Below are 12,094 nucleotides of genomic sequence, written 5' to 3' on the forward strand. Positions count from 1 at the left end.
CCCTAAGATGCTATCTACCTCATCCCCTTGATTATTACATTGTAGTTCTAATCCCTATCCCATGTCCTCTTTTTTGTTTATTTACTGCCTATTCCTTGCATTAGTATGTTAGTTTCATGAGAATGGGGCCTGCATTATTATTCTCTGTACTTCTCATAATGCATACCTCGTTTTAATTTCACAATGCATTTTGATGATGTACCAGAACTCTCTCTATTCTATTGTAATTCATTGTTCTCAACATGGTTTTCATATCTTTTTTTTTGCTTCTATCTCCCACGTGCACTAGATAAACTTACAATTTATAGATCCAACAGCTTGGGGTCTCTTTTTCAATCTCTCTCTTTTGAGCCAAACTAAATTCTGGTGGAAGAGATGCTTATTCGTTCAGCTTGGATGAGGCAAGCATTCTGATCTAATAAACTTTAATCAGACATAGGTATTTAATGCACATGTTGTGCACACATGGCTGCAGGAAGAACAACTATTATGGACAGGAAGTGTCAGAGAATGAAGGTGCTGTTAAAGGGTTCATTAGAAACAGGCTAGACATTGCCTAATATCTTTGTGGGCCAAACTCAGATGCACCAAACTCAGATGCTTTATGCCCCAAGTGGTTGTGCCTTTTGGCTGTTTGGTCTGCCATACTTAAGTTTGACACCATGCTCCCTCTCCAACATTGCACCTTCAGTCCTTGTCTGAGATTTAACATTTTCATTGGGTTTTATTGCTGTTATTTTGTTGGATTGTACACCACAAGGAATCACATGTTGGAAACTTGGTCTTGAGTGATACAACATTAGGAGGCAATGGGACATTTATGAGGTGGGGCCTGGTTGAAAGGCCCTTAGGTTATTGGAGTGTATCCTTGGTAGGGATTAAGGTAGTTCTCTTGGAACCCTGAGTTAGTGCTCTCAAAAGGGTTGTTATTCAAGGAGCAAGCCTGGCCTCTTCCTCTCTCTTTTGGCTTCCTATCCAGTGATATTATCTCTTCCTTATACACACACTCCCACCATGATATGATGCAACCATGAGGGCCCTCACCAAAACTGAGCTGATGCCAGTGCCATGCCCTTGAGCTTCTAAAATGGTGACCTAAATAAACCTTTTTTCTTTGTAAGCACCCATTCTCAGGTATTTTGTTATACTAATGAAAAAATAGACTGTTATAGGTTCTTGCTTGTGTTGGTTGCTCATATATCTGGGGTTGGTCCCTTTGTGAGTTGTAAACATCTGTCATAAGTTTAATGACTTTACTATGGAATTTTAACATGCCTATTTTACTAAATACACTATGTTGTCTTTGAAGACTGTAGATCATGTCTGAATTTTTTGAATATCCACAGTTGAGCAGAGTTTGAAGGCCCTAATTAACAATTTATTTACATGGGACAGATCAAGTAGGCAGGCAGACAATTAAATTCCATATAAGTTTAGTAGCCATGAATGGAACTGTAGGGCCAAGTGGTAGAAATTAAAGAGAACAAGAAAAAGAAATTTCTAAATTTATGCATGAAAAGATTTGAAGATCACGACACTATAGGTAGAGAAATAATAAGCTGGGTTTTAGTAAAGGGAAAAAAAGGGGTGACATATTGAGAGGATGGAAATTATTTTCTGCCTAGTAATAGTAATTTTCTTCCAACATCTCTCCAAAATGCACAAATCTGCTCCAACCATATCACTGTATCCTGAGGAGTATAGTACTTTGGGTTAAAGATGCTCCTATATACATCTTTAGTAATGGGTAGAACACCATAATTGACAGTTCCACCAGGAACACATGGAAATAAAAGAGATGGTTCACTGAAGAAGAGCATATAGTCACATAAGGTCAGTGCCTGCCATTTTTTTTTTTTTAGTTGTAGTTGGACACAATACCTTTATTTTATTTATTTGTATGTGGTGCTGAGGACTGAAGTCAGTGCCTTGCACATGCTAGGTGAGTACACTATAGCTGAGCCACAACCCCAGGCCCAGTGCCTACCATTTTTATACATTATCTTATCTATGAGAAAAAGGGCTTGTTGAGAAGATACATATCAAACAGGCAGCAAATGTTACCATATTCTCTCTCCCCTTCTCATCTTTTCCTTTCTTCTTTTCCCCTCTATTTAAAATTTCTCCATTATTCAATCAAATTTCACATTTTTTTTCTTAGAAAATAGTTTAATTTTGCATCTCTGTGACAAAGCTTGAATAAATGAAATATCTGCTAAAACTTTTCAGTGAATCTAGTTAGGAAACTAAATCCCGTGATAATTTTTTGTGTTGCATAATATGATTTGTATGCAGCAAACAGAAATTGAATTGTAGAAGCCAAATGAGTTGGGCTTAATAAATAAATATTCTCCTCTTCACAGGGAATTGAGTGTTATTTATAAATATTCTTTAATGCTATGTCTAGATGGTAAACATGAAATGAACTTCAAAGTATTTAGAGATTATTTCGTCCAAAAGGCAAAAATTAATAAAATGGAGACAAAGACTTTGTTTTCATTACTGATTTAACAGTATGCTCTGAACTTACATACCTTTAAGTTTGATATTAGCTGACAGTGTATTAATTTGAGAAATCTTTAAATCAAGTAGTAAACTATTCAGTGCACACATATAAGCATTTATGTTTTCATTATTATAATATGGAACTAATAATATTATTAAGTTTTGCTTGCAATGCACCTTTCAAGACAGATTATAAACATAGTCTTTAGACATTAACACTTTGAGCTAGATCTTTTTTTCCCTTAATTTTTCTTTTTTTTTAATCTTTAATGAGGTCTTTGTTTTACCTAGTCTTGAAGTACATTGTATCCAGTGTTTGGAGGTCTAAAGTAAGCCTGAAAATAAAATAAGGAGTCAGATGCAGAATTAGCTCTTCTTTCAGATGGGTGTATGGGTATTTTAAATAATCAGCAAGGAGTTCCTTCAGATACTTAAAGAGACAATCATGGCTAGGGAGTAGAAGGTGTTCTAATCACAGTGTACAGGTGTTATGAATGAGATTGGGTGGTAGAGGTGCAGATGTGTTGTGTATAACCAGCCAAGTGTGTGGATTTCTCCACCTTCACATCCTCCTCTGTGAGGCAGGCACTGGCAGCCACAGGAGAGGATGTCAATACTGAGGCTATGCCAATAGAAAATGACATATTAGAAAATTAATTTTATTTGCAAATTGTTTCCCATTGTTCTAGTTCAACCAAGGAGAACAGAATCACCTCTTTCTTAGATGGTCAGTCTTCCCCAAACTCAGCAAACAGTGAATTGTAGAAGCCAAAAAAGTCAGGGTTTTACCTCCCAGGGACAAGATTATAAAGTACAGTACCTTAAGGCAGGAATATTAGTAATCTGAAACTGTAGCACAAAGATAAATGGAAAATGATGACATTTTAGAAATGAATGACATAAACAATAATAAAGAAACTATTTGGATTAATTAGACATGTACCTGACTGAAGTTATGAAATGGGTAGAGCTGGTTACCACCTCTTCAATCCCGAGGTAGTCCAGGCACATGAAGCTGTTATTTAGCTACAAAATGAGTGGTTGCCTGCCGTGATCCACAAACTGACTATGGCTTCAATGTGAACCCAAAAGTACCAATGGGCAACTCCTTTACTCCCCTTGGCTTCCTCATGTGCAAAACAAGAGAAATATCTTGAGTGCCTCACATGATTATTGCCCAATTAAATGATATTTTTGCATAGGTAAGCCCTTTGCAAAAGAGAAAATCATTAAAATCTAAGTTATTATTATAAAAGTTGAGTAAAACAACCAATTATTGAGAGGAGTTAACACTGGTATTATGACTTATAAGAAATTCATGATTGGGAGTCATTTGGAAATGTATCATATGGAATATTGGCAACCTTATGTCATTATAGTTGTACCCATTCACACAATACCCAAATATTTTCTAACTTTTTGTGTCTTGAATTGCCTTTTTCTGTTCTTTTACTCGAGCTGTTAAGATATTCACCTGTTCATTTTTTAAGCAATACATATTGAGCCTTATTTGAACTCAAGTTTGTTATAATTTGTGCCAATCATACTGCCAAATGCAACTGTTCTCATCTGAGGCTCCTTGTCCCATTTTTACTTCCATGAGTTTTCCATTAATCAATTAATTAATTAGCTAATTAATTAATTAATTATATATTGGGGTTCCTTACATGTTTTTCTTATATTCCATCTAGTGAACCAGAAAACATTTAAAGGTTAAGGAGAGAGTCAGTCCTCAGAGAACAGACCCTTTGGTCACAGAGAGGAGAAACGAGGCTCTGACTTACAGCACAGCATGATCAGCCTTTGACAGAGGAAAAATTTAGGTGTAATGGAAGCACATTGGAGAGTCAATTCAGACAGATGAGGAGAAGAACCCTGAAGAAACAGATATCCAAACTAACATTTGCAGGATACCAGTATTTGATTACACAAACATGGTGGGAAAAGGTTCCCAGGGACATTCAGATGAAAAAAAATAAGTGTTAATTTTTTTGAAGGAACTGCATACAGGGAGATTGTAAGGGTCCTAGGGAAAAAAAAAAACAGGTTCTGTGTGGTGGAGTAATGGGATGTGAATCTCTAGAAAGGCAGAGACCAGGCCCTTTGGTCTCATACACTAAGCTAAGAAGCTTGGTCTTCTGTGAAGGATCGCTGCACTATTAAAAGGACTGTATGAATTAAATGAGCACCTCAGGAAGGTCACACCAATGACTCTGTGCAGGATGGACATGCTTGGGGAAACTGGAGGCAATGCCACCAACTGTGTTTAAGTCACGTTTTCTTCAGTGGCAGTAAGGGTCCAGAACTAACAGAAACCACCAGTGCCAGAAATTAGAGGGAGAGTGTCATTTCAAACGGACGAAGACATCTTTAAGGATGGTGAAATCTATTTCTAAGCACAAATTTTGTTGTCTTCCTGGCAACCACATTTTTACTAATGTAATTTAATGTATTCAAGCATTTTATCAGGTTTGGTATGTTATAATTTGTGCCAATCATCCAGCCAAATGCAAATTCAGGCAGAAAGAGAACTTGATAGCACAGCATGGGAGAGACTTTGAGGGGTTGGTCTGACCCTTCTTCTCTTGGCAAATCACTACAAGAGTAATTAGAAAGCTGTTGCTGTTTTCTAGGAGATAATTACTGACAGATTGGTCCAAAGAAATGACAGAGAAAATGTGATGGATGAAAGAGCTATCAAGGAGAAAGATTACATGAAATCAAGAAAAAAATTTTAAGTCCACCATCTGCTTCTTAATAGTCACATCCTAGGCTACTTGATCTCTTCGTTCTTTAGTTTCCTTTTATGAAAAGTAGTGAAGACCATCTCAAAGATCAGGTGAGACAATGTACCTTTAGTGCATAACACATCATGCTCAGTTTCAGGATCCATATTTGGGGCTGATGCTGACAGAGGACAAACATTGCTGTTTTTCTTTTTGTCTCTGATTCTTTCCTTTGAGTGCTCCCACGGTTTGATTTATTCTTATTATTTTCTTCCTTTTTACACTGATTCTTTTTTTTTTTTTTAACTGTTTAGCAATTTATTTTCTATTTACACATACACTTAAAATATGACCTGGCAATCTCTTGATTCCTAGGTCATTGCCACAGAGAAATAAAAAGTTCTTATATTTACTTGAAAACCTGAACAGATTTTATAACAACTCTATTCATAATCACCAAAAAAAAAACACCTGGAAATAAACTACATGTTATTCAACTTGTAAATGAATAAACAAACTACGGTACATCCATGCAGTTGAAATACTATTCAACAATAAAAAAGAAGAAATTATTAATGCTTTTTACACTGATTCTTTTTGTTTGTTTGTTTGTTTGTTTTTTGAGCCAAGGCTTCTTCTGGAATTTAAATGTCTATCAGATCCAGGCAATACATATTTTAAATGAGGCTTTGATGTTGCAAATGGGAGTGTTGGTCTTATATGACTTTGAGTCCCATTTGCTTAGGTTAAGCCATTTTTCTGCTGTCTCTTTTCTGGGTCAACCTGATGGGAGCAAATCAAATTGTTCTCCTTTTTTTCTCTCTTTTATACATCATTATTTAAGATGACCAAGAGTTCATGTTTTGAAATCTGCCCTTGTCTTCTTTTACAATATCAGTTTATTTCTGAACAGAATTCATGAAGGAGAACACTTTTTAGAGGTTAATCAGGGAAATTGCACCCACTGACAGTAACAGCAAACTTATTGATTGCAATGGAAGTCTCAGGAATGTGTGTTATTGGCTTCTGCGTGATGATTTGCAAAATCAGAGAGCTTTGATTCAGCTCAAAGAAAAATTACAGTGCAAATTCATAAATTATTTATGTGTAAATGAGGCAAGAATCCAATGACTCTTTAAGTTGTAGTCTAAGGGATTTTGACATCAGAAAATTCCCCCAAGCAGCCAACACTCATTTCCGTTACACCGATTCTTGTGTCCGTATAGCAACCAAATCAAATAATCATGAGTTACTGTTCTGATCATTGCTGGGAGGTTAAACTTTTGTTGTACAGTCCTACAAAGCAGTATTGTCATCATTTCCAGCATTGGTGAAGATAATTTATGTGTTGATTTCTTTTAAAATTATATAACAACACATATAAAAGTTAATTTTATGTGCTATTCACACTTTCGAAAGAGCTGAGTTGAATTTATTCCTAGTATCATCAACAAAATTTACCCTTCCTTTCTTGGCTTTTCCAGAAAAGTGAAAGAAATGCCTGGGATTTTTAATTTTATTCTGATTTTTAGTTCCAGATTAGCACCGATGTCATGAATTTTTCACGAGACACGGAATGTATTCCCAAGTGCACCATGAGAAAATAAAAGAAACCAATAGAAATGGTAAATATTATAGTAATGGAAAAAAATCCAAGATAGGTAGTTACTGGATATTTTACACAGATATGTACATATATACATTTCAAATATATTTACTGTTAAATGTGATAAGTAGACTTACAATGATGACAGAGAAAAAGTCTCCTCTGATGAAGGCTACTTAACATTTAGTCCTCCAAATACCATTGTGTATCTGCCTACAATCTTCTTAAGAAGTATCGTGTTTGAGCCTCCCATTTTCCCTCTACTAATACAAAACAATGCCCATGCTAATGCAGACAATGATGTTTTAGAGTAAATTTTTCTACCTATAATAAAATTCAAATGGAAAAGGAATTTCAAAAGCAAAGCTTCCTTATAGAAAATATTCAGTATCAAATTAGGGTCCTGATATCAACTGGAATTCCTTGGCTGTTTTTCTTTTTCAACATGAAAAGCAACTATTGCTTACTAATTGACTAGATTACAAAAATAATCAAGGTAGACACCTTAGCTCATCCTTCCTAAAAGCCTGTTAATCTGATCCTCCCAATTTCCAGCGTTTCCATCTTCTACAAAATGGATGGTGGTCTTTTTCTTCACTCTACCTGATAGAACAGAAAATCTGAAAGGCCATGAGAAGTGATTTCCCTCTTGAAAGACTTTCCCAACAGCACAAATCTCATGAATCAGATCCTCCATATAGATGATGCCATGTCTTCCAAGAAATCCAACAATCACGGTGTCACCGGTCACGGCAAGTTACTCCTTGGCTTTGCGATAATCATACTTGTAGATTAGTTGTTACTGATCTCAGGTTTTGATACCCCCTGCAGTAGATAAGTCCACAATCTCAGCAAGTTAGGGAAGCCTTATTGAGCCTTGCTTCTACTGCATAACAGTCAGAAGGGAAGAAACTAACACCTATTGGGCCTTTGGGTTCACACTATTGATATCTCTGATCCTGAGGACTGGACAAATGTTAATTTGGGTTCTGCAGGTACACAGATGTTGCCAGATTTTCTTAACTCTTCTAGCTATTTGAATCTTAGATCTGTGCCTCTACTTATACTCATGATAGTGCTTAGTTCTTTCACAGAAAGCATCTTATTTGCCATTTGAAGTATCTTTTGAGGAAATTTCTTTCTTAAGTGCTTCATCTTTAGCTCTGAAAAATTTCTTCCTTCCTAAGTGCTCTGGCACTATACCGGGGAATCTTCTTTTCTATACTTTCTATGTTTCCAGCTGGAGGAGGTTTGAATAGCAGTTGGGAAGACTTAAGCGATAAACAAGGAAGAAAGAAGCTGTTAGAATTTTCTTTACCACCATCCATTTTTTTTGAGTTTTTCTTATCTCTGAAATTTTTCTCCATTGCTGAGAGAGATTGTTCCAGATCATGACACCCATATGTGTGTATTTCTCTATTGTACTAAATATTGTATATAACAATCGTCATATTGTAACCTACACTAAAACTTTAAAGCCATCCAAAAGGGGCAGGCAGAGCCTTCCACCTCAAACTTCTGCACACTGCCCCAGCTCAGCTTTACCGCTTCCATGATTTATAAATAATTCACAAAGTACTTGTATAGATACAATATTTTGAAGCTCAAATTAAAAATCCCCATGAGGTAGTAAAGAAAAATTCCCTCTTTTTGCAAAGTATAAAGAATTCTTTAAATTGTGGAGGCAAAATTGAAACTCAACTTCCTAACTACAAACCCTAATACTTTCAACATCTCCCTTATGTATATTTTTGGGGTGTCTTTCCATTCAGATGTTTGTTGCATCTTCAATTTCTTCAAACTTTCTACCCATGCTTACCCCTACATGAAGGTTGGGATTCATTCTCAGAATGCTGAACAAACTGGGACCTCATTAGCCCCTCCAGCGTTGCTATCTGTGTGTTCCAGCCATGATGTTCTTCAAAACCAATGTATCTCTCATTTCATCATATCTACTCTTCCTTCAAGAATTAATTCCAATATCACTCTCATTTGAGAAGTTTATCCTTGGATTTCACAAGAATTAAATGGTGTTTTCCCTCACCCCCCTTAACAAATATTATTTACAATTCTTTTTTTTTTTAAAGAGAGAGTGAGAGAGGAGAGAGAGAGAGAGAGAGAGAGAGAGAGAGAGAGAGAGAGAGAGAGAGAGAGAGAAATTTTTTAATATTTATTTCTTAGTTCTCGGCGGACACAACATCTTTGTTGGTATGTGGTGCTGAGAATGGAACTCGGGCCGCACGCATGCCAGGTGAACACGCTACCGCCTGAGCCACATCCCCAGCCCAACAGTTCTTTTCTTTTTTTCATTTCTCTCTCTCACCTTGTGGAAAAGCCAGGAAGTCAGGAACTCTGTGCTATGCATCTTTATATTCCAATTCTATCCTAGGTGCTTAATAAATGTTTGATGCACAAACTAACAAGCTAATGAATTCACAAAATGAAGCAAGCTCATAGAGGCAACAAATTGTTAAGAGGTTAGAAAAACTGGGCTTTTGAATCTGACATATCTCTGAATGCCACTTTTGAATTTATGAGCATACACTAACCATGGAAAAATTACCTAACCTCTCAATTTCAATATCTGTGTAGTATGGATATGTTAAGGATCCTAGGGTGCTTAGCACATAGCCTGGTACATTAAGTATTCAGTATAGTTTAATGTTTACTGTGAAAATGGCTAATAGGGTATGGTTGATGTATAGCAATTATAAACAAGAGGTATGGGGTGAAGGTATTTCTCAAGGACACAGAGAAGGAGGTTGAATATGTGATGTGCCATATTACAATATTCAGGAAACTGTTGTCCCAGCAGACAACCCAGGCTTTATGATGGATGAAGTCACATCAGACAGATCTGAAGGGAATCCAACCAGCAAATGGAGCTTATTTTGTTTTTTTATAAATGCTATTAACTAGCTCTAATCAAAATTAAAGTATGGTCTTCATTAGATTACAATGTGGTTACTGGTTCCCTAATGAACTTTGTAGTTATAAATTCCCACCAAGCTGTTGATCACAGGTAGGTTGATTTTCTTTAATACAAAATATACAGAATGTTTATTAAGCTTAATTCCCCACATTATTAATCATCCTGTACCCCCTGATTAATAAAATCTGTTATTAAGACCCTGTCAGTGGGGCCATGTAGAGGATTGTGCCATTTAAAATGAGATCATGAGAGATTCTTAGAAAATGAAATATTCTGAAAAGTTAGTGTAGAACCTCTGTGGTGTTTGTCCTTCCTCACCTCTATTTTGTGAAATTAAAATAACTGTATAGGTGCTATCTACTGACAATATCTACTTGTAACAACAATGAAATTTCAATATAACCTGTAAAAATTTAGTGTAAGATTATAGCTAGACTGGTGTTTAATAAACTTTAACATTTTATTTAAAATTATGTATTCACTAAAAAGTTAACAGCATAAACCAAATTTTCAGGTTGGAAATTGAATGTAGTTTAGAGAGTATATTCACTAAACACAATTTAAAATATTCACTAATATATAGTTTGCAGTCATATTTAGCGTCTCCTGTTGCCATTTATTCAGTATCAGTCTTTAATAACTCTCTTGGAAATACTATTGATTAGTCAAACTGATGAAGACATTTTCGCTTAGGGGGAAAAAACCATCAACACACACAGATAAAAATTGCTTAGATCCTTGCTAAGTTGCTGAGGTTAACTTTAAAAGTTCAAAATTATTTTATGAGGCCAGGGGTAGTAGCACATGCCTATAATCCCAGCGGCTTGGGAGGAGGCTAAGGCAGGAGATCATGAGTTCAAAGCTACCTCAGCAAAAGCAAGGTGCTAAACAAGTGAGTGAGACCTTGTCTCTAAATAAAAATATAAAAAGGGCTGGTGATGTGACTCAGTGGTTGAGTGCCCCTGGGTTCAATCCATGGTACCAAAACAAACAAACAAACAAAAAACTTTATCAGAAAAACATTCCAAAATTAAAAGAAATATTTAAAATTATTTGCACCAGATATATATTTTAGACTGCAGTTTGCAAAAAAAAAAGAAAAAAAAGAAAGAAAATAAAAAAGAAAAAAAAAAGAAATCTTGATTTGCTTTAAACAAATTTCCATTGTATCGAAATTGTGCAAAATGAATTTTTAATCATGATTCTCAGAGGCAACATCTAGATTTACCTGCCCCTTGCATCTGACTGAAGGTCCTGAACCACAATCTTCAATATGCTCATATCCTCATTTTCTAAGTAGGAAGACATGCCCATGATGGCTCTGTCATTTTCTGTGCAGTGTGGGGTCTGGACAGACTGGCCTGCACTGGGGCCTCAGTATCTGGCTCAGCTTCAATGAGGCAAGAGTGGTGCCTGGGACCCAGCCCCCTCTTCACTCACAGACCTTTTTTCAGGTGCCCTATGATCAGAATCACTTGCCTTCAGGCTGCATCTACTTTGAGCTCTGCCATTGTCTCTCCATCTTTGATACACCTGGCTGAGTGCTTTTACCTGAAACATGGAGTAGAGCAGAAAAAGGTGGAGCCAGGCAGAGGGAGAGCAGTGAACATATAGGCAGAATTCACCAGGTGACTATGATAGTCCTTTTCTAGTTCTTATTTTAAAAGTAAGGCAGAAGACAATGATGATTTTAGGATAATGCCTTAATAATTAGAATGCATTCCGAATTCTAATTAGAAAGACAAATAACAGCACTAAATCAACCATAGAGTGAGAAGGTAAAACAGAAGGAAAATCAATTCTGTTCTGAAGCTTATCTAAACAGTCATAGTTAAGTTGATGTGGCAGCTTAAACAGGCCACAGTATGCCCAGATATTTGTTTAAGTGTTATTTCTGGGTGTTTCTGGATTGATTAGTATTTGAATTAGTGAACTAACTAAAGTAGAGGGTCCTCTCTAGCATGGGTGAGCATTACCCAATCTGTTGAGGGACCGAGCAGAACAGAAAGGCACAGGAAAACGGAACTTCCTCTCTACTCACTGATTGAGCTGAAATATTTCTTTTGTTACCCTTGGAGCTCCTGGTTCTCAGGCCTTCAGACTTGGACTGGGATCTGTGTCATTGGACTTAATACTCTGGCCTTTGAAATAACACTGCTTCCCTTGGTTTCTGACTTGCAGACCCTGTAAGCCAATGCCTAATTGTGTGTGCACAGTCGTGTGCACAAATGTGTGTATTCTGTGGCTTCCGTTTCTCTGGGGAACAGTGATACATGTAAACTTCTCAAATTATCAGTTTAAATTTTGTTGTTCTTTTTTGATCTC

Source organism: Ictidomys tridecemlineatus, chromosome 6, assembly GCF_052094955.1.
Source record: "Ictidomys tridecemlineatus isolate mIctTri1 chromosome 6, mIctTri1.hap1, whole genome shotgun sequence".
NCBI classification, from domain to species: domain Eukaryota; kingdom Metazoa; phylum Chordata; class Mammalia; order Rodentia; family Sciuridae; genus Ictidomys; species Ictidomys tridecemlineatus.